General features: G+C 36.2%; 1 protein-coding gene across 2 annotated transcripts in view; it reads left to right on the top strand.

Moving 5' to 3' along the window:
• Positions 1 to 21,188, top strand: part of EYS (eyes shut homolog) — a 1,775,980-nt gene that overhangs the window by 487,415 nt on the left and 1,267,377 nt on the right. The window lies entirely within an intron of this gene.

A 21,188-nucleotide genomic window follows, 5' to 3' on the forward strand; every position in this document is an offset into this window, starting at 1 on the left:
CCTCCTCTCAGCTGCGTGAACCATGGAGTTACTCCTCCACTGATGGCTCCTAAATTCAGTGACTGCAAAACATCTGTAAGGACAACAAGTGCCCTTGCAGCTGGGATGGGTTGCACTTTAGCAGCTTTGTGGGCACGTACATGCAGGGATCAGGCCAGACCAGAGCCTAAGCTGCATCCATAGTTCCCACAGTGGGTCCAGGTGCATGACTACTGCAATCCTAAGACCTGACCTCAGTGGATCTGCTTCGGTGGCCTGGTGAAAACAACACCTGAGAGACACCAGAGCCAAATGCCAGCACACCCACAGTTAAGGTGGGACTGAGTGCAGTGCCAACAACAGTGTACTATGTGAGCCCGCACAACGGGTGAAAGGGAACACAACAGAGCACATTCACAGGAGAACAGCTGCAGAGGAGGAATAGTCAGTGGCTTCTCTCACAGTGAGAATGCTCCAATCCCACCTATCTCACACTGAGGATCAGAAACACAGCTCAGTAATAGATCTGGGACCTCTACTCCAACAGCTAGGGAACAGACCCCCACACCAACAGGGCAGTGACAACCACAGAGCAAAGCTAAGGCCCCACACAATATCCAGGGCAGGCTCTTGTCACTACAACATCAGGTCAACCCCTTATCAAGGGGTAACAGCACAAGCCTCTGGACCAATCTCACCCATCAGGGGGCAAACGCCAAAAGCAAGAGGATTTACAATCCTGCAGCCTGGGCAAGGGAGACCACACAGTAAGTTTCACAAAATGAGATGATAAAGAAATGTTGCAGATGAAAGAGCAAGATAAAACTCTATAAGAACAACTAAATGAAGAGGAGATAGGCACTCTACCTGAAAAATAATTCAGAGTAATGATAGTAAAGATGATCCAAGACCTCAAAAAAAGAATGGAGGTATGGATCGAGAAGATACAAGAAATGGTTAACAAAGACCTAAAGGAACTAAAGGACAAACAAACATAGATAAACAATAAAATAACTGAAATGAAAAATACTCTAGAATGAATCAATAGCAGAATAACTGAGGCCAAAGAATGAATAAGTGAGCTGGAAGACAGAACGGTGGAAATCTCTGCTGTGGAACAGAATAAAGAAAAGAGAATGAAAAGAAATTAGGACAGCCTCAGATACCTCTGGGACAACATTAAATACACCAACATTTGAATTATAGGGGTCCCAGAAGAAGAAGAGAAGGAGAAAGGGCCTGAGAAAATAGTTTAAAAAAATTAAAGCTAAAAACTTCCATAACATGGGAAAGGAAATAGCCACCCAAGTCCAGGAAGCACAGAGAGTCCCATACAACATAAATCCAAAGAGGAACATGCCAAACCAAATACTAATCAAACTAACAAAAATTAAACACAAAGAAAAAATATTAGGGACTTCCCTCTTGGCACAGTGGTTAAGAATCCGCCTGCCAATGCATGGGACACGGGTTCGAGCCCTGGTCCGGGAAGATCCCATGTGCCACGGGACAACTAAGCCCATGTGCCACAGCTACTGAGCCTGTGCTCTAGAGCCTGTGAGCCACAACTACTGAGCCCATATGCCACGACTACTGAAGTCCATGCGCCTAGAGCCCATGCTCTGCAACAAGAGAAGCCACTGCAATGAGAAGCCCATGCACCGCAAAGAAGAGTAGCCCCCGCTCACCACAACTAGAAAAAGCCCATGTGCAGCAACAAAGACCCAACACAGCCAAAAATAAATAAATAAACAAATAAATAAATTTATAAAAAAAGAAGAAAACATATTAAAAGCAGTAAGGGAAAAAACAGCAACAAATAACATACAAGGGAATCTCCATAACGCTATCAGCTGAAATACTTGTAGTAACCATCTTTGAAAGGTAGGCTTTTAGTCAGAACAGTAGCTTACCACACCTAGAGAAAGAACTTCTGACAAAGAAAAAACATGTTCTTCCAAAATTATTTTTGTCTTAAAATTTTAAGATGATTGCTTAAAATTTTACATTATTTGGCAAGAAAATGTTTATATGATATATGATTTTAAAGTTACTAGTGATTTAATATTATCACATAATAACAAATTACTTTTTTGTTTCATACTTAGAAATTTCCTCTTATTATAAATATTTATGTTAACAGAATAAAAAGAAACTACCTGAAAAATTACTTGTAAACTTCAAATTTAAGTCAAAATTTGCTCATTGGAGACTGCTTCCTTTCTGTATATGACAATGGCTATTGACTTTGTTTAACTAAAACACATTAAGATTAATTTATCTGATGTTCTTAGTGAATAAATATTGATTATTTTGACATGATAAGACATTTCTCTCTGTGTGTTTTTAAACACACATTTTGCCTCATGAACTGGTGCAAGAGATTGGAAACAAAGGTATACTTTAACAGTGGCTCTTCCAAGAAAAACTGTAGGTTGTAAACCATTTACTGTGTTCCCAGCTGTCATTTTGGAACATAATTTTGTTAAACGGGAATTAAGGAATCATGAGGAATGCTCTAGACAACTGGTAGAACACTAGGCGCAGTAGAGCCACTGCCACTGTCCTTGTTAACACCTGGGTCTTCTAGGAAATTTAAACAGAGCAACAAAAAACATGATCATTTTAAGATTGAAAGAGTTAGTGGAGGTAGTGACCTATTCCACATTTATTTATATAAATATTATGACCAGTTGGGAGCAGTTAGATGAGTTTCTCAGTGGCCTACATGTAGCAGCCTCCTAGACCAGGCCAAACACTCTGACCCCTCCAGGGGATTCACTCCCGTCTCCATTCACATTATGTCAATGGTTTAATATATGTGGAAGATATATAAGAACCTATAAGTGGTTTAATTTATGTAGAACATATTTACTTATCGATAGAATGAAAACACAGCCTTTATTCCCTGATTCCACACACACACATGCAAAATGAATAAACAAATAAGTAGAAAAAGAAGGAACAAAAGAAGAAAGACCCATCTGATTACCCTGAGGAGGAAGGGGAGTAGTGATCAAATCAATAATATTAAATTCTAAAATGCCAAACACATCTCAGAGGGCTTGTTTTCATAGTTAATGATATTTGAGAATAACGCATTTGCTTCTTGAAATTATTATTGGATTCATGGATCCCAACAGGCTGATGACGAGAGGCTATTTGAAACTGGAGTTCACACTTTTCTGAGCATTGTAACACCGTCTTAGCCCTTCCTGCTCGCTGCTTTCTTGGTTACAACGCTTGTGGCTGAGTTCTTATTTCACCCTTCTTACTACTAATTCTATTGCAAAGGTAGCTTATTAACCTGAAATAAAATCATTATGGTTAACCATAAGATGGAACAGCTCTCCTATCAAGGAACTGCAACCTACAGATAAACAAAGTATTCAATAATCATTAACGTCATGGCAATTATAACTTACATTAGGTCTTACATTATGACTCTAACCAGTGCTCTTCTAACTATGATCTGCTAGAATTCCTCTTGGAAATTGTTAGGAAATAAATGTTTAAAAAAGGGAAAAAAAAGAGTTAGAAAGACTATAATATGTGGTATTTGCTAAATAACTCTGAAAATAAGCTTTAGATTCAGATTATATATATAATGTAAAATTTATTTGAAATATACTATATGCATTTATTGTTATATATGCTAGATATATCTATAATTATATGCAATATATTGTATCTATCTACCTATCCATCTATCATCTATCTACCTATTGTTGCACATAAATACTTTCTGTTTAAAAACTAAAGAAAACCTCCACCTAATTTTACAGAATTTAAGTTAAAAATCCTAATAAATTTAAAATATCAAGAACAAAAAGTTTTACAGAATGTAAAATAGTCAAAATAACTGTAAAAACATATTTGAAATATCTTAACATTTTGTCATATTCATTAGTTTCTTTTACTTTACCAAGTGATAAAATGATCTACTGCAAGGAGTTATTGAAAATATCTAAAACAATAGGCAAATATTACATTATTTGCTTGGTACTTGCTTCTACTTCTGCTGTGTAAAAGCCTGGCTTACTTTTCTACGGTTAGAGATGCTTATTTCCCTTGGGGTCACAATGCTGGAAATGAGTTCCATATTCATGGTCTGAAAACTTTCAGCCACACTGATTTTCATATATCGTGAGGCTGCAAACACCTCGTGACTGCTGGCTGCATTCTTCAGTCAAAGCGGTGATATTTACTCTCGCTACTGCCTGGCACCATCAAGCTCAGTGAGGGTGAAAGTTGTCCATATCCAACCTGAAAATCACCTGTAGAGCCAGGGTAGATCTCCTTATTCCATGCATGTACAGCTCAAGCTACGTGTTAGAACGTCAGTAACAAACGGTTAACATTGGTTATACTGTTAACCTGCGGGCTGTCTCCATTAGCATCTCTATTATGAGGGTAAAGTTAATGACTATTGGTCACTGCTATTTGTACAGCATCATTTTGGTGTCAACTAGACTATCTAGCCACTTAATAATATACAGAGAAAAGAGAATATGGGAATTCATATATTAAAAGAATTATTCAACACACATGATTTGAAAGTTACCTTAACAAAATTCTCAGAATGTTTTCATGGTATATTTCAGAAAATATATTTCTGAATGTATTAATTTACCAGATGTTTTTAATTGATTTTTTTTTTTTTTTTTTTTTTTTTTTTTAGCTACATTTGGGAATACTAGACAAAGAGTCAGGAGACATGAGTTCTAATTCTATTTTGCCATCAACTAGTTACAGCAGCTTGAGCAATTAGCCTCTACGGGTTCAGCTTTCTCATTATAAAATGGAATAAGTTGAATGGATCAGTGGTTTTCAGTCTGCGTTTTGAGACTCAATGTGGGTGAATGCTGTCCTTAGGGGTTGGTGTGGAGAGAGAGAGGCTAGGACAGCTAAACCAGCAGGGCTCTGGGCTCCCTGCCCTACTCAGTAAGAGCACAACTGCTCTTCACTGCTTTATTTATTTACACACCCTAGGGAAATGTGTTTGTATAAGAGTTTCTTATTTACAATTAACAAACAAAAATCTTTAAAATAACTGAACCAAATAATCTAATGTTTAAGACAGTTTTGAGCAATAAAAGATGTAAAATGCTATGGGCTTTCTAATGTGCTAGGAAACTGAGTGTGAGTAAAGGAATTACGTATCATCCTTCTGCAATATATTTTAGAAAAAGCCTGATGGGGCAAAATGATTTTTAGTTCATGGTGTGCTTGTATTATTGTCATTTGACTTTCAGACCAAAAAGTAATTGTCCCAAACATCTAAACTACCTGTAGCAGAATTGCATTCATATTCTGACATCTATATGTTGGTGACAGTCCCTCAGAAGTTTATGTTTTTTTTGTATTCTTAAGTATTATCTATGCCCTGACGATAAAGTTTTGTGTAATAGATTATATCTCCAGTTGTCAAATTGAGTCAGTATGGAAAGCAGTATTGAAGATATAAGAATGTGCTGGAACGGTACACCTCAAAGGCAGGTAAACTCTTTTCCCATCATAGCTATGCTATCAGTGAGGAATAAAATTCTGATGCTGGTAGCCTAAGCTCTTTTATTCTAGTTTTAAACTCTTTCTTTAAAAACAAACAAACAAAAAACACTGTTAGAAGTAGGGGAACCCTTTGGAAAGGATCACGAATGGTTTATGAAGGTAGGACATGCAATAAGAGAGCTACATTATCACAAATGGATTGCTAATAGAGACTACAGATCCAAAATAGCAGAGTAGACAAACAGCTGAGATTATTTTGAAGAATATAATATGAATTTTATGAGTAGGTTGACTAGAATATAGGAAATAAAAGTGGAAATTTGCACTTAATGTCATTTTCTCATTTAGAATAAGCACTAAAATGCTAATTTGCTCTTTTAGCACTAGCAAAAAATATCTTTACATAAAAACAGTAACTAAATTTCTTAGCGGCTTATATTTCCTTTAGAAAGTGTTTTAAAAGGTCAACATAGTTTCTTTTATACTCTATTAATATCCACATCTAATGTGTGGCTTTTCATATTCTTCACAAATTTATATTAGATTTTCCCAAGTTAAAGAAATTGTGTTTTTCTAAAACAGTTCTGCCTTGAAACTATCACTCAATTTAACATATATTTTCATTGCTTAATTTGAGAATATGTTCAATCAGATTCAACATTTATAACTTTTTATAGAAATTGTTTTTAAATATTACATTAACTTTCTGGCAGAATAATACATATTATTACTTTTTCAACATCTTTATTGGAGTATAATTGCTTTACAATGGTGTGTTAGTTTCTGCTTTATAACAAAGTGAATCAGTTATACATATACATATGTTCCCATATCTCTTCCCTCTTGCATCTCCCTCCCTCCCACCCTCCCTATCCCACCCCTCTAGGTGGTCACAAAGCACAGAGCTGATTTCCCTGTGCTATGCGGTTGCTTCCCACTAGCTATTTATTTTACGTTTGGTAGTGTATATATGTCCATGCCACTCTCTCACTTTGTCACATCTTAACCTTCCCCCTCCCCATATCCTCAAGTCCATTCTCTAGTAGGTCTGTGTCTTTATTGCCTTCTTGCCACTAAGTTCTTCATGATCTTTTTTTTTTTTCCTTAGATTCCATATATATGTGTTAGCATGCTGTATTTGTTTTACTCTTTCTGACTTACTTCACTCTGTATGACAGACTCTAGGTCCATCCACCTCACTACAAATAACTCCATTTCGTTTCTTTTTATGGCTGAGTAATATCCCATTGTGTATATGTGTGACATCTTCTTTATCCATTCATCCAATGATGGACACTTAGGTTGCTTCCATGTCCTGGCTATTGTAAATAGAGCTGCAATGAACATTTTGGTACATGACACTTTTTGAATTATGCTTTACTCAGGGTATATGCCCAGTAGTGGGATTGCTGGGTCATATGGTAGATCTACTTTTAGTTTTTTAAGGAACCCCCATACTGTTCTCCATAGTGGCTGTATCAATTTACATTCCCACCAACAGTGCAAGAGTGTTCACTTTTCTCCACATCCTCTCCAGCATTTATTGTTTCTAGATTTTTTGATGATGGCCCTTCTGACCAGTGTGAGATGATATCTCATTGTAGTTTTGATTTGCATTTCTCTAATGATTAATGATGTTGAGCATTCTTTCATGTGTTTGTTGGCAATCTGTACATCTTCTTTGGAGAAATGTCTATTTAGGTCTTCTGCCCATTTTTGGATTGGGTTGTTTGTTTTTTTTTTGTTTTTGTTTTTGAGCTGCATGAGCTGCTTGTAAATTTTGGAGATTAATCCTTTGTCAGTTGCTTCATTTGCAAATATTTTCTCCCATTCTGGGAGTTGTTTTTGGTCTTGTTTATGGTTTCCTTCGTTGTGCAAAAGCTTTTAAGTTTCATTAAGTCCCATTTGTTTAGTTTTGTTTTTATTTCCATTTCTCTAGGAGCTGTGTCAAAAAGGATCTTGCAGTGATTTATGTTATACAGTATTCTGGCTTTGTTTTCCTCTAAGAGTTTGATAGTGTCTGGCCTTACATTTAGGTCTTTAATCCATTTTGAGTTTATTTTTGTGTATGGTATTAGGAAGTGTTCTAATTTCATACTTTTACATGTACCTGTCCAGTTTTCCCATCACTACTTATTGAAGAGGCTGTCTTTTCTCCGCTGTATATGCTTGCCTCCTTTATCAAAGATAAGGTGACCTTATGTGTGTGGGTTTATCTCTGGGCTTTCTATCCTGTTCCATTGATCTATATTTCTGTTCTTGTGCCAGTACCATACTGTCTTCATTACTGTAGCTTTGTAGTATAGTCTGAAGTCAGGGAGCCTGATTCCTCCAGCTCCATTTTTCATTCTCAAGATAGCTTTGGCTATCCGGGGACTTTTGTGTTTCCAAACAAATTGTGAAATTTTTTGTTCTAGTTTTGTGAAAAATGCCAGTGGTAGTTTGATAGGGATTGCATTGAATCTGTAGATTGCTTTGGGTAGTAGAGTCATTTTCACAATGTTGATTCTTCCAATCCAAGAACATGGTATATCTCTCCATCTATTTGTATCATCTTTAATTTCTTTCATCAGTGTCTTATAATTTTCTGCATACAGGTCTTTTGTCTCCTTAGGTAGGTTTATTCCTAGATATTTTACTCTTTTTGTTGCAATGGTAAATGGGAGTGTTTTCTTAATTTCACTGTCAGATTTTTTATCATTAGTGTAAAGGAATGCAAGAGATTTCTGTGCATTAATTTTGTATCCTGCTACTTTACCAAATTCATTGATTAGCTCTAGTAGTTTTCTGGTAGCATCTTTAGGATTCTCTATGTATAGTATCATGTCATCTGCAAACCGTGACAGCTTTACTTCCTCTTTTAAGATTTAGATTCCTTTTACTTCTTTTTCTTCTCTGATTGCCGTGGCTAAAACTTCCAAAACTATGTTGAATAATAGTGGTGAGAGTGGGCAACCTTGTCGTGTTCCTGATCTTAGTGGAAATGGTTTCAGTTTTTCACCATTGAGGACGATGTTGGCTGTCAGTTTGTCATATATGACCTTTATTATGTTGAGGATAGTCCCCTCTATGCCTACCTTCTGCAGGGCTTTTATCATAAATGGGTGCTGAATTTTGTTGAAAGCTTTCTCTACATCTATTGAGATGATCATATGGTTTTTCTCCTTCAATTTGTTAATATGGTGTATCACATTGATTGATTTGCGTATATTGAAGAATCTTTGCATTCCTAGAATAAACCCCACTTGATCATGGTGTATGATCCTTTTAATGTGCTGTGGGATTGTGTTTGCTAGTATTTTGTTGAGGATTTTTGCATCTATGTTCATCAGTGATATTGGCCTGTAGTTTTCTTTCTTTGTGACATCTTTGTCTGGTTTTAGTATCAGGGTGATGGTGGCCTCGTAGAATGAGTTGGGGAGTGTTCCTCCCTCTGCAATATTTTGGAAAAGTTTGAGAAGGATAGGTGTCACCTCTTCTCTAAATGTTTGATAGAATTCTCCTGTGAAACCATCTGGCCCTGGGCTTTTGTTTGTTGGAAGATTTTTAATCACAGTTTCAATTTCAGTGCTTGTGATTGGTCTGTTCATATTTTCTATTTCTTCCTGGTTCAGTCTCGGCAGGTTGTGCATTTCTAAGAATTTGTCCATTTCTTCCAGGTTGTCCATTTTATTGGCATAGTGTTGCTTGTAGTAATCTCTCATGATCGTTTGTATTTCTGCAGTGTCATTTGTTACTTCTTTTTCATTTCTAATTCTATTGATTTGAGTCTTCTCCCTTTTTTTCTTGATGAATCTGGCTAATGGCTTATCAATTTTGTTTATCTTCTCAAAGAACCAGCTTTCAGTTTTATTGATCTTTGTTATTGTTTCCTTCATTTCTTTTTCATTTATTTCTGACCTGATCTTTATGATTTCTTTCCTTCTGCTAACTTTGGGGGTCTTCTTTTTTCTCTAATTGCTTTAGGTGCAGGGTTAGGTTACTTATTTGAGATGTTTTCTGTTTCTTGAGGTAGGCTTGTATTGCTATAAACTTCCCTCTTAGAACTGCTTTTGCTGCAGCCCATAGGTTTTGGGTCGTTGTGTCTCCATTGTCATTTGTTTCTAGGTATTTTTTGATTTCCCCTTTGATTTCTTCAGTGATCACTTCGTTATTAAGTAGTGTATTGTGTAGCCTCCATGTGTTTGTATTTTTTACAGATCTTTTCCTGTAATTGATATGTAGTCTCATAGTGTTGTTGTCGAAAAAGATACTTGAAACCATTTCAATTTTCTTAAATTTAGCAAGGCTTGATTTGTGACCCAAGATATGATCTATCCTGGAGAATGTTCCATGAGCACTTGAGAAAACTGTGTATTCTGTTGTTTTTGTGTGGAATGTCCTATAAATATCAATTAAGTCCATCTTGTTTAATGTATCATTTCAAGCTTGTGTTCCCTTATTTATTTTCATTTTGGATGATCTGTCCATTGGTGAAAGTGGGGTGTTAAAATTTCCTACTATGATTGTGTTAGTGTCAGTTTCCCCTTTAATGGCTGTTAGTATTTGCCTTATGTATTGAGGTGCTCCTATGTTGGGTGCATAAATATTTACAATTGTTATATCTTCTTCTTGGATCGGTCCCTAGATCACTGCATAGTGTCCTTCTTTGTCTCTTGTAATAGTCTTTATTTTAAAGTCTATTTTGTTTGATATGAGAATTGTTACTCCAGCTTTGTTTTGATTTCCATTTGCATGGAATATCTTTTTCTGTCCCCTCCCTTTCAGTCTGTATGTGTCCCTAGGTCTGAAGTGGGTCTCTTGTAGACAACATATATACAGCTCTTGCTTTTGTATCCATTCAGCCAGACTATGTCTTATGGTTGGAGCATTTAATCCATTTACATTTAAGGTAATTATCGATATGTATGTTCCTATTCGCATTTTCTTAAATGTTTTGGGTTTGTTATTGTAGGGGTTTTCCTTCTCTAGTGTTTCTTGTCTAGAGAAGTTCCTTTAGCGTTTGTTGTAAAGCTAGTTTGGTGGTGCTGAACTCTCTCAGCTTTTGCTTGCCTGTAAAGGTTTTAATTTCTCCATCAAATCTGAATGAGATCCTTGCTGGGTAGAGTAATATTGGTTGTAGTTTTTTCTCCTTCATCACTTTAAATATGTCCTGCTACTCCCTTCTGGCTTGCAGAGTTTCTGCTGAAAGATTAGCTGTTAACCTTTTGGGGATTCTCTTGTGTGTTATTTTTTGTTTTTCCCTTGCTGATTTTAATATGTTTTCTTTATATTTAATTTTTGATAGTTTGATTAATATGTGTCTTGGCGTGTTTCTCCTTGGATTAGCCTGTATGGGATTCTCTGTGTTTCCAGGATTTCATTAACTATTTCTTTTCCCATATTAGGGAAGTTTTCAACTATAATCTCTTCAAATATTTTCTCAGTCCCTTTCTTTTTCTCTTCTTCTTCTGGGACCCCTATAATTCAAATGTTGGTGTGCTTAATGTTGTCCCAGAGGTCTCTGAGACTGTCCTCAGTTCTTTTCATTGCTTTTTCTTTATTCTGCTCTGCAGTAGTTATTTCCACTATTTTATGTTCCAGGTCACTTATCCGTCCTTCTGCCTCAGTTATTCTGCTATTGATCCCTTCTAGAGTATTTTTAATTTCTTTTATTGTGTTTGTCATCGTTGTTTGGTTCCTCTTTAGTTCTTCTACATCCTTGTGAAATGTTTTTTTGCATTTTGTCTATTCTATTTCGAAGATTTTGGATCATCTTTACTATCATTATTCTGGATTCTTTTTCAGGTAGACTGCCTATTTCCTCTTCATTTGTTAGGTCTGGTGCGTTTTTACCTTGCTCCTTCATCTGCTGTGTTTTTCTGTCTTCTCATTTTGCTTATCTTACTGTGTTTGGGGTCTCCTTTTCATAGGCTGCAGGTTCGTAGTTCCTGTTGTTTTTGGTATCTGTCCCCAGTGGCAAAGGTTGGTTCAGTGTGTTGTGTAGACTTCCTGGTGGAGGGGACTAGTGCTTGTGTTCTGGTGGATGAGGATGGATCTTGTCTTTCTGTTGAGCAGGTCTACATCTGGTGGTGTGTTTTTGGGGTGTCTGTGGCCTTATTATGATTTTAGGCAGCCTCTCTGCTAATGGATGTGGCTGTGTTCCTGTCTTGCTAGTTGTTTGGCATAGGGTGTCCAGCACTGTAGCTTGCTGGTCGTTGAGTGAAGCTGGGTCTTGGTGTTGACATGGAGATCTCTGGGAGATTTTCTCCATTTGTTATTACATGGAGCTGGGAGGTCTCTTGTGGACCAGTGTCCTGAAGTTGGCTCTCCCACTTCAGAGGCACAGCCCTGATGCCTGGCTGGAGCACCAAGAGCCTTTCATCCACATGGCTCAGAATAAAAGGGAGAAAAATTACAAAGTAAGAAAGAAAGAGGATAAAATAAACTAAAATAAAATAAAGATAAAATAAAATAATTAAAATACCAAATAAAAATAATTTTCAAGAAAAAATAAAATTTTAAAGTAAAAAAAAAAAAAAAAATGGACGGACAGAACCCTAGGACAAATGGTCAAAGCAAATCTATACAGACAAAATCTCACACAGAAGCATACACATGTACACTCACAGAAAGAGAAAAAGGGGAAAAAATAATATATCTTGCTCCCAAAGTCCACCTCCTCAATTTGGGATGATTCGTTGTCTATTCAGGTATTCCACAGATGCAGGTACATCAAGTTGTTTGTGGAGCTTTAATCCCCTGCTTCTGAGGCTGCTGGGAGAGATTTCCCTTTCTCTTCTTTGTTCGCACGGCTCCAGGGGTTCAGCTTTTGATTTGCCACGCCTCTGCGTGTTGGTCGCCTGAGAGCGTCTGTTCTTCTCTCACACAGGATGGGGTTAAAGGAACAGCTGATTCAGTGGCTCTGGCTCACTCAGGCTGGGGTGAGGGAGAGGTATGGGTGCGGGGCGAGCCTGCGGCGGCAGAGGCCAGCGTGACGTTGCAGCAGCCTGAAGCGCACCGTGCTTTCTCCCAGGGAAGTTGTCCCTGGATCACGGGACCCTGGTGGTGGTGGGCTGCACAGGCTCCCGGGAGGGGCGGTGTGGATAATGACCTGTGCTCTCACACAGGCTTCTTGGTGGCAGCAGCAGAAGCCTTAGCGTCTCATGCCCGTCTCTGGGGTCCGTGCTGAGAACCACGGCTCGTGCCCATCTCTGGAGCTCGTTTAGTTTGTGCTCTGAATCCCCTCTCCTCACGCACCAGGAAACAAAGAGGCAAGAAAAAGTCTCTTGCCTCTTCGGCAGCTCCAGACCTTTTCCCGGACTCCCTCCCAGCTAGCCTTGGTGCACTAGCCCCCTTCAGGCTGTGTTCATGCCGCCAACCCCAGTCCTCTCCCTGGGATCCGCTTGAAGCCGGAACCTCAGCTCCCAGCCCCCGCCCGCCACAGCGGGGGAGCAGACAAGCCTCTTGGGCTAGTGAGTGCTGGTCGGCACCGATCCTCCATGCGGGAATCTCTCCGCTTTGACCTCCGCACCCTTGTGGCTGTGCTCTCCTCCGTGGCTCCGAAGCTTCCCCCCTCTGCCACCTGCAGTCTCCTCCCACGAAGGGCCTTCCTAGTGTGTGGAAACCTTTCCTCCTTCACAGCTCCTTCCCATTGGCACAGGTCCCGTCCTTATCCTTTTGTCTCTGTTGTTTCTTTTTTCTTTTGCCCTACCCAGGTACGTGGGGAGTTCTTGTCTTTTGGGAGGTCTGACGTCTTCTGCCACGTTCAGTTGCTGTTCTATAGGAGCAGTTCCACATGTAGATGTATTTCTGGTGTATCTGTGGGGAGGAAGGTGATCTCCGCATCTTACTCTTCCACCATCTTCTCCTCTCTCTCATTTTAGATTAAAAGATCCAAGATAAATCATTTTCTCCAGCTGAAAGAAATAATGTTAACATAGTTTTTCTTGTTTGTTTTTAAGAATAAATATTACCGTATTTATGTCTAACCCTGAGTATCACTTTATCCAGTATTTGGCAGTCTTTATGTCTTTGGTTAATTCTATAAGTCTTTAAAGATTAAACTGAGTACTTAAAATAATATTAAAAGGAAACAGATAATAAGTCAATAGGCAGAGCTCTTTATTCTTACTAGAACTGAATTCATTATGGATTTTCATTTTTTTTTCATTTTATTAGTGAAAAAATAAATCTTTGTCCTTCTTCCTACGACCATATGAGTAATGAATTAGAAAAAGACAACAATATAAATGTTTTTAAAATTTTTATTCTTTTAGCATGTATCTAAATTTTCAGGAATCGAAAAGTAAGTTTCATAAAGTAAGATGAATTTTGTGGCTAAGACTGAATCAAATATAATTACTTCAATACGTAAACACCTCATAATGGAATCAGTCTAATCCTTCTTTCTTTGGGATTTTCAATCCTCATTTATAGAACTAGTTTTAGTTGATTGTAAGGAAGGGCTGTTTAAAGGAATTCTAAAATATAATTTTTCTTGTAAAGAAAATGAGATGATTGAATATCTAGAAATTATAAATAAAATATTTTCTGGACTATATATTAGCAATTAATATCAATATATTCCATGCTTTAGTATCCATTCTTTCAGTCAAATATAAAATTGTATTCCAGATAGTGATAATTGGTGGACAAAACAGATTTGACTTTATATTTTACAAAGTTAGAGAAAAACACAATAAAATAAGTAAGTTATTCTAAAATATGGTAAGTACCAAGCATAAGATGGAACATGTATGTAAGTAGTATACATAAAAAGTTTCATAAACAATAAAAGAAAAAAAGTAATTGTGAGAAAGGTAAGTATACTGGAGGAAATGATCAAAGCTTCAGGTAGAATGTGGCATTTATTTTGACCTGGAGGGAGGAATCAAATTTCAAAAGTTGGGGTAGAGGTCATGGGAAGTAAGTAAAGATATTCCAGATGGAAGAATGCCAAAGAAGCAGGGATCCAATACACAAGAGTAGTTTAGATTACCTGGAAAGGTCACGGGTAAGAGAACACTTTAGTTAAAAGTTACTGGTATCTGACTGTGAGTCAGATATCATATGAAGTCCTATCCTAAGGAGTCATTTAATCCTCCACCCTCATCAGTCAGGTACCATTATTTCTGATGTCCCTTGAGATTAAGTAGCAGGCTTATTATTATTTAGTTAATAATTCATGGAGCTTGATTTTAAATCCTGGCTGTCTCTCATCAAATCCCTGCAATCTTACATACTGCAGTAAATCCTCAAGCTTTGTTTTTTCTTAAAAGGAGTTTTTCTTCTTCCCCAGTTGAAGGAAATGTTTCACTAGGGATGGACTTTTAGGTTGGCAATTAATTTCTCTCAGTCCATTAGCATATTGTTCTACTGGGTTCTTGCTTCCACTGTTGGGAAGTAAATTGACAGACCTGGTGTCCCTTTGAAAGTAAGTGTCTTTGTTCTTTGGCTGCTTTTAAGATTTACTCTATGTCTTTCATTATCAGCAGTTTTACCCTAGATAATGTTTTCTTTGTGCTTAATCCCACATAAGTCTGGAGATCTTCCTAAATCTGTGGTTACTGTCCTTTGTTATCTTTGGACAATTCTCAGGCAGTAATTTTTTTCAAATATTGCTCTTATCCAATTTCTCTTCTCCCTCTTTAATATTTCAATTATTTTTATTATTTCCCATATTTAACAGTTTTTTTTTTTCTGACTTCTTTATTCTTTTGTCTTTATGTAATTCAGTCTGGAAATTTACTACTAATCCTCTACTAATATTTTATTAAAATAATGGAATAAATGATTAAATTTCAATTATTATTATTTCCAAATCACAGTATTTTTTTGACTATTTTATAGCAGGTTTCTAGTGAAATTCTCTATCTTGCCTTCTATATTCTCACATATATTAATCATAGTCATTTAAAAATATCCAATAACACAATATCTGAATAATCTGTTCCTACTGTCTGATTTTCTCTTGAATTTTGGTTATCAGCATTTCTTTAATTTTTTATTGAATACCAGACATTTTGTTATCAAATATTGAAAAATTTCCTCTAATGTTAACTTCCTCCAAAGAGCACTTCATTTCTCTGGCAGGGCAACAGAGTACAGATCGATGACCTCAACTAAAATGTTGAGTGGGGTTTTAGCATGATCTGAGCTGGGAATTTTGCTGGTTTGTTTTACTTCTAGACCTTGGTGTTTCCATGAAAGCCAGAAGTGTTTAACAGGACCATTGCAACTTACAGGCCCTAGACTCCAATCTCGACCTTTCCTGCAACACAAGACTACTGAATCTTTGCTATTCACTTTAGCTGCTTTCTGCTTACATTGGGTAGTTTCACCCTAGGGAACAAATGTCTCCAATTGATTGCTCATCAACATTTGGGATCATTTGTTTGTTCTTCTCTTCATGGACCTCTCTCCTCAACAAAGTTGAATACATATATTTGTGTAGCTATATATATATTCATTCCAGGGAAATTGTTGCAAGCTCCAGCTGCTTCTATTTACCTGAATTTAAGAAAGCAAATGTCCTGGCCTTAAAAGCAAGGGCAAGAGTGATCTTACTTTAGTTTGTTTCCCTTCTCTCCAGAATTTACGAGATGCAATCTGTTTTGGTTGTTCTTTTCAGAATTCAATCATTGTTCTATGTATTTTACTCAGTTTCGCTAGTTGTTTTCAGCAAAATGAGGTTTGGCAGGATTTTTTGTTGTTTGCTTGTTTGTTTGGTAAATAGCTTTTATTAATATAAGGACATTCCCAAAAAGTTCTCATTTGATAAGATAATTTTTATGAATGTGTGTTGAATTATATAATGGTTTTTCTGAATCTGAGATGATCAAACCATTTTTTCCTTCTTTAATAGAGTTTCTTCTATTGAAGCATACTTCTATTTCTGTAAGACAAAAAGAAAAACAAATTACCTGCTCATAATAGAACAAATCTTGAAGACACTCTTAGATTCAATTACTTAAAATTATTTTTTTTCAATTTTACTTTTTTTGATCACATAAGATTGACTGAGTTTGCATTTCTTGTTATATATGCTTGCCAGATTTTGGTATCTAGGCTTTACTAGTCTCAAAATTTAAGTTGGGTAGTTCCCCTGCTTTTCTGTTTTCTGCACCTATATGACATAAGAGAAGAATTAAAGATTTGGAAGCAATTTTATTTCAGTCTGTGTAAGCATACTGTCAATCTCCCTTTTTGGTGCATTTAAAAATGTTTACTTATTTAGTAAGATTTTCTACTATTTCTTGATCAATGTTCCTAATTTATTATGTGAAATTTGTCCATATTGTCTAAGTTTGTGTTTGTAATTGATACATTGCTGGATTCTCGTTCTCCTCCTCTTTCATCTTTGTTTTCCTAGTCTGGTAATCTTTATCCTTCAGTAGGTTCATACAAAGAAGTAATGTAAAATAATAATAAATAATAGTAATGAAAAATTGTTCATAAAAGAAATAATGAAAAGCAAATACTTTTAAATAATAAAATAAAAATAATGAAATAATGAAAATTGTTCATACAGCAATTCCCCTACATACGAACCTTTAAGTTTTGAACTTTCAAAGATGCGAAAGTGCATTTGCATGTCCAGTTGTGTAAGTTAGTTCATGTGTCTGGCGTACTTTGTCACGTGTGTGGATCCTCTACAAGTGGTTGTGCTTTTGTGTACTTTACTGTATACTTTACTGTATAGAGTACAGTAGTACACTATCTTTATTTCAAGCCCAGGATGTACAGAAGCAAGTGTAAAAGCAGCAGTGATGTAGCTGGTACTGCTAAGAAGTGCCAGCTGTTGTGATGTACTACTGTACTTTTCAAGGTACTGTACTGTAAGATTAAAAATGTTTTCTTTATTTTTGTGTTTGTTTTTTATGTATTATTTGTGTAAAAAGTATTATAAGCTTATTACAGTACAGAACTATATAGCCGATTGTGTTAGTTGGGTACCTAGGCTAACTTTGTTGGACTTAACGAACACACTCTCAGAACAGAACTCATTCGTATGTAGGGGACTTACTACACAAAGAAATAATGTAGAGATGGATAATTCTGTTCAAGTGCAGTACTTGTTGTGTGTTGTACTTTGAACTTGTCAGATCTAGTCTGGCAAATCTGGAAGGAATGTTTGCTATTGATTAGTGGTGATTATTGGTCACAAGGCCAAGCATGTCATTACTAGGCCAAGCCAAATCATTACTGCATGCAATGCTCAAAATAAGCTTATGAAGTAGACATTATTGGTACTTTATGTGTAAAGGCACCTGAGGCTTAGATAACTTAAATAGTTTACTTAGATAAATTAAGTAGCTTAGCAGATGTGTTAGGCAGAATTATAAAATGGCCCCAAGATCTCCACCTCCTAGTGCACATGTCCTGTAAAACCTACTCTCCTTGAGCATAAGTAAGACCTATGAATATAGTGGGATAGTACTATCATTTATGTTACTTTATATAGAAAAAGAGATTTTACAGATGTAACTAAGGTCCCTAATCAGCTGACTTTGATTTATCAAATGTAAGATTATCTTGGGTGTGCCTGACCTAATTAGATTTGTCCTTAAAGGAGACAAGACACAGAAGCAGGTGCTCCCCTGTTGGCCTTGAAGGAACAAACCACCCCACTGTGCTTTGAGAAGACAAGGCCATGTGCCAAGGATGTGACGCCATCTGGATCTGAGAGCCGTCCTTGCCTGGCAACCAGCAAGTGACCAGACCCAAGTCCTAGGGCCACAATGCAATACATTTTACTGACAACCACTGTTTGGAAAAGGACCCCAAGCCTCAGATGAGATCATAACCACGGTCAATACCTTGTTTTAGTCTGATGAGACTTTAAGCAAAGGACTTGACTCACCTGTGTCTGGGCACTGAACCACAGAAAATGTGAGATAGCAAATTTATGTTTAAAGCTGCTAAATTTGTGGTAATTTGCTACACAGCAATAGAAATTCAATACACCATACATGTCTGGATATTTAATAAGCCACAAAGCTGGTGTTCAAATGTCATCTCTCAGATTTCAAAATTTATATTCAGAATTATGCTAATCTTCTTACCTTTGTATATTTGTCACTGATCACAAGGTTTTAAAATATCTAGTTCATGACTTGAAAAACTAAACTACTACTACATAGTTACATGCAGAATATTATATAGAGTGTGTTATATATGTAGTTATTATACCTAAAAACTTGACCACTTGGTCTTTTGTCTCACTGGCGGTGTAGTTCACTGAGCTGGATCTGTGTCATCTTTTATTATCTTCTGTCTTTCCTGTCTCCTACTCACTATGTATTTTCAAACTATGAAAACTGCTTAATCTGAATTTGGCAGGAAGACAAATGTCTACTTTGCATTAAGAGGTAAAAATAATGTGACACCAACTTCACAAATTATGTAAACTTTTACTCATTTTAGTACACATATTTAAATACATTTTCCTCCTCAGGAAAAGTAACTCAAAATATTATTATATGATTATTGAATGCCAAGGTAATATGGCTTAAAAGTAGTGTATCAGCTTTATTATTTTAAGTTACTGGAATTAATTAATTTTATAGTGTTGATTGGGAAAGTGCTTTGCACTAAGAATGTCTAAGTTCAGAATAATACTTCTGAATCAAGTAAGCAACAGATGAATAGAAATACTTGACCTCTGGGTTAATTCTACTTAATATTCTGCTCTCTGTAGCATTTATATTTTTTCATGTTTAATATTAGAAAAATGTCTATTTCCTTGATCACTTTGTTTCTGTTTCATACAGATTCCATCATATCTAGAGATCACTGCTTTGGTACCTGACACTTTAGTGATAATTAGATCATTAAATGCATGGTAATTTTCTACTCATTATTAAATCATCAAGAATACCAATAAGAAATATATGGCTTTAATGGCAAAGAAATTTGTTTGGCTTTTTGGCTCACTCACTGAATTTGTTTCAAATTACTACTGATATGTCAAAATAAAAACCAGCAGTATTCTCATGCATTTGTCTTAACAGAAACAATTGACACCCCTTTGAAGGTGAATTGTCAGAAATAACTAAAGGGCACTTCACATGGTCCACGGGTTACGGACATCCATCATGCATCCTGATTTGCCCTCCTGTCTATCACTAGGTTGGGTCATGGTCCCCCATTCACTACATCAGATGCTTAGTCTTGCCTGTTATAGAATTGCTTCCATCTCAAATAACATATGCATTAAACAAAATATGATCATTACCTTCAATTTTCATGTAAGTCCTCTTTGTAACACTTACACAAAAGAGAAGGAAAAAGAAATAAGCTAAATGCAATCAATGAAAACTTTCTGAATATTGCCAAACTCATTGAGGAAGTTAACAATGATAGAGGCAGAACACAGGAAAAAATTGCTGTTGAAATCCAGCAGACCATAAGTACTGAGAGTGAGAACTCTGAGTGGAGAATGGACACATGTTCAGGAGTAAAATCTGGTCTTGGTATGGCCACTCTCATCCCTCTGCTTTTCACAAGCAGCTGAAAACTAAATCTGGGACCTCAGTGGAGCTACTCATACATTTGGATTATTGTAACCTAAATGCATCTACATCGAGCATGAATGTATGTGTTTCTCTGGTGAAAAAATTATTTACCTGGAATGTTTGAACTTTACGAACTTTCTGTCTACCTATAGTAAAGGTATAGAATCTTTGTGAAGTCTGTTTTGTGCACTAACTTCATATTTTACATTAGTTTTCCTATCATTGTTTCCATTGTTCAATCAACAGGTATTAAGCATCCACTGGTGCCAGGCCTTCTCAAGGTACTGGAATGTATTACACCAGACCATGTTTTCCCATCTCAGAGAGCTCCTGCTCTTGTGTGTTCACAGAACTATGTAGACTCAACTCCATTCCCAAGTGAAAAGTTGGGCTGGCATCACCTGACACAGCTCCGTCCAGTAGAAATGTAACAAAATCTATGTGTGTTCAGTAAATTTTCTAGCAGCCACATTAAAAAAAAGTTCAAAGAAACAGATGAAATTAATTTTAATAATACAATCATGTGTTTAACCCTTTATATACAAATTATTATCATTACAACATGTAATAAAATTATTAGTAAGATACTTTATATTCTTTTTTAATATTAAATTTTCCAAATCCAGTGTGTATTTTATACTTACAGCCTCATTTGCGACCAGGCATATTTCAATGCTCTATAACCACAGGTGGCCAGTGGCTACTGTACTGAACAGAGAAGATCAAGATAACATCTAACATTGATGTTAGAATTTTTTGTATTTTTAAATCTAGAATCACTAAACCTCAGAGCCCAAATTCTAACTTTTTGAAAAGAGGTCTAGTCTTCAAAATTATTTTTAATGTATAAATTACTGTCCCACCATAATTTGAGGTGTCTTTTGGGTTGTTTTTCTATTTGCCCAATCAGGAAAAACAATTTTGCTTTCAGTATTTTGAATATTGTTTTAGACCAATTTTATTCTTCAGAAAAATAATATGTAAAGTTTTACAATTTTAATAAACGAACAATACTACACTTACATAAGTTAATTATTTGTAAGTAATATCACAAAGCTGTCAGAAGGTTTATTTTGTTGTAGTTATTTTTTTAACTCGTGAGCTAGTTGCCAAGTACGACATTTAGTTATTTAGTTTTACACAATCACTAGTCTTCATATTACTAATACACTACTTTTATATTAACATTTAACAAGACCA

The sequence above is a fragment of the Balaenoptera acutorostrata genome, chromosome 14, assembly GCF_949987535.1.
Source record: "Balaenoptera acutorostrata chromosome 14, mBalAcu1.1, whole genome shotgun sequence".
Lineage (NCBI taxonomy): Eukaryota > Metazoa > Chordata > Mammalia > Artiodactyla > Balaenopteridae > Balaenoptera > Balaenoptera acutorostrata.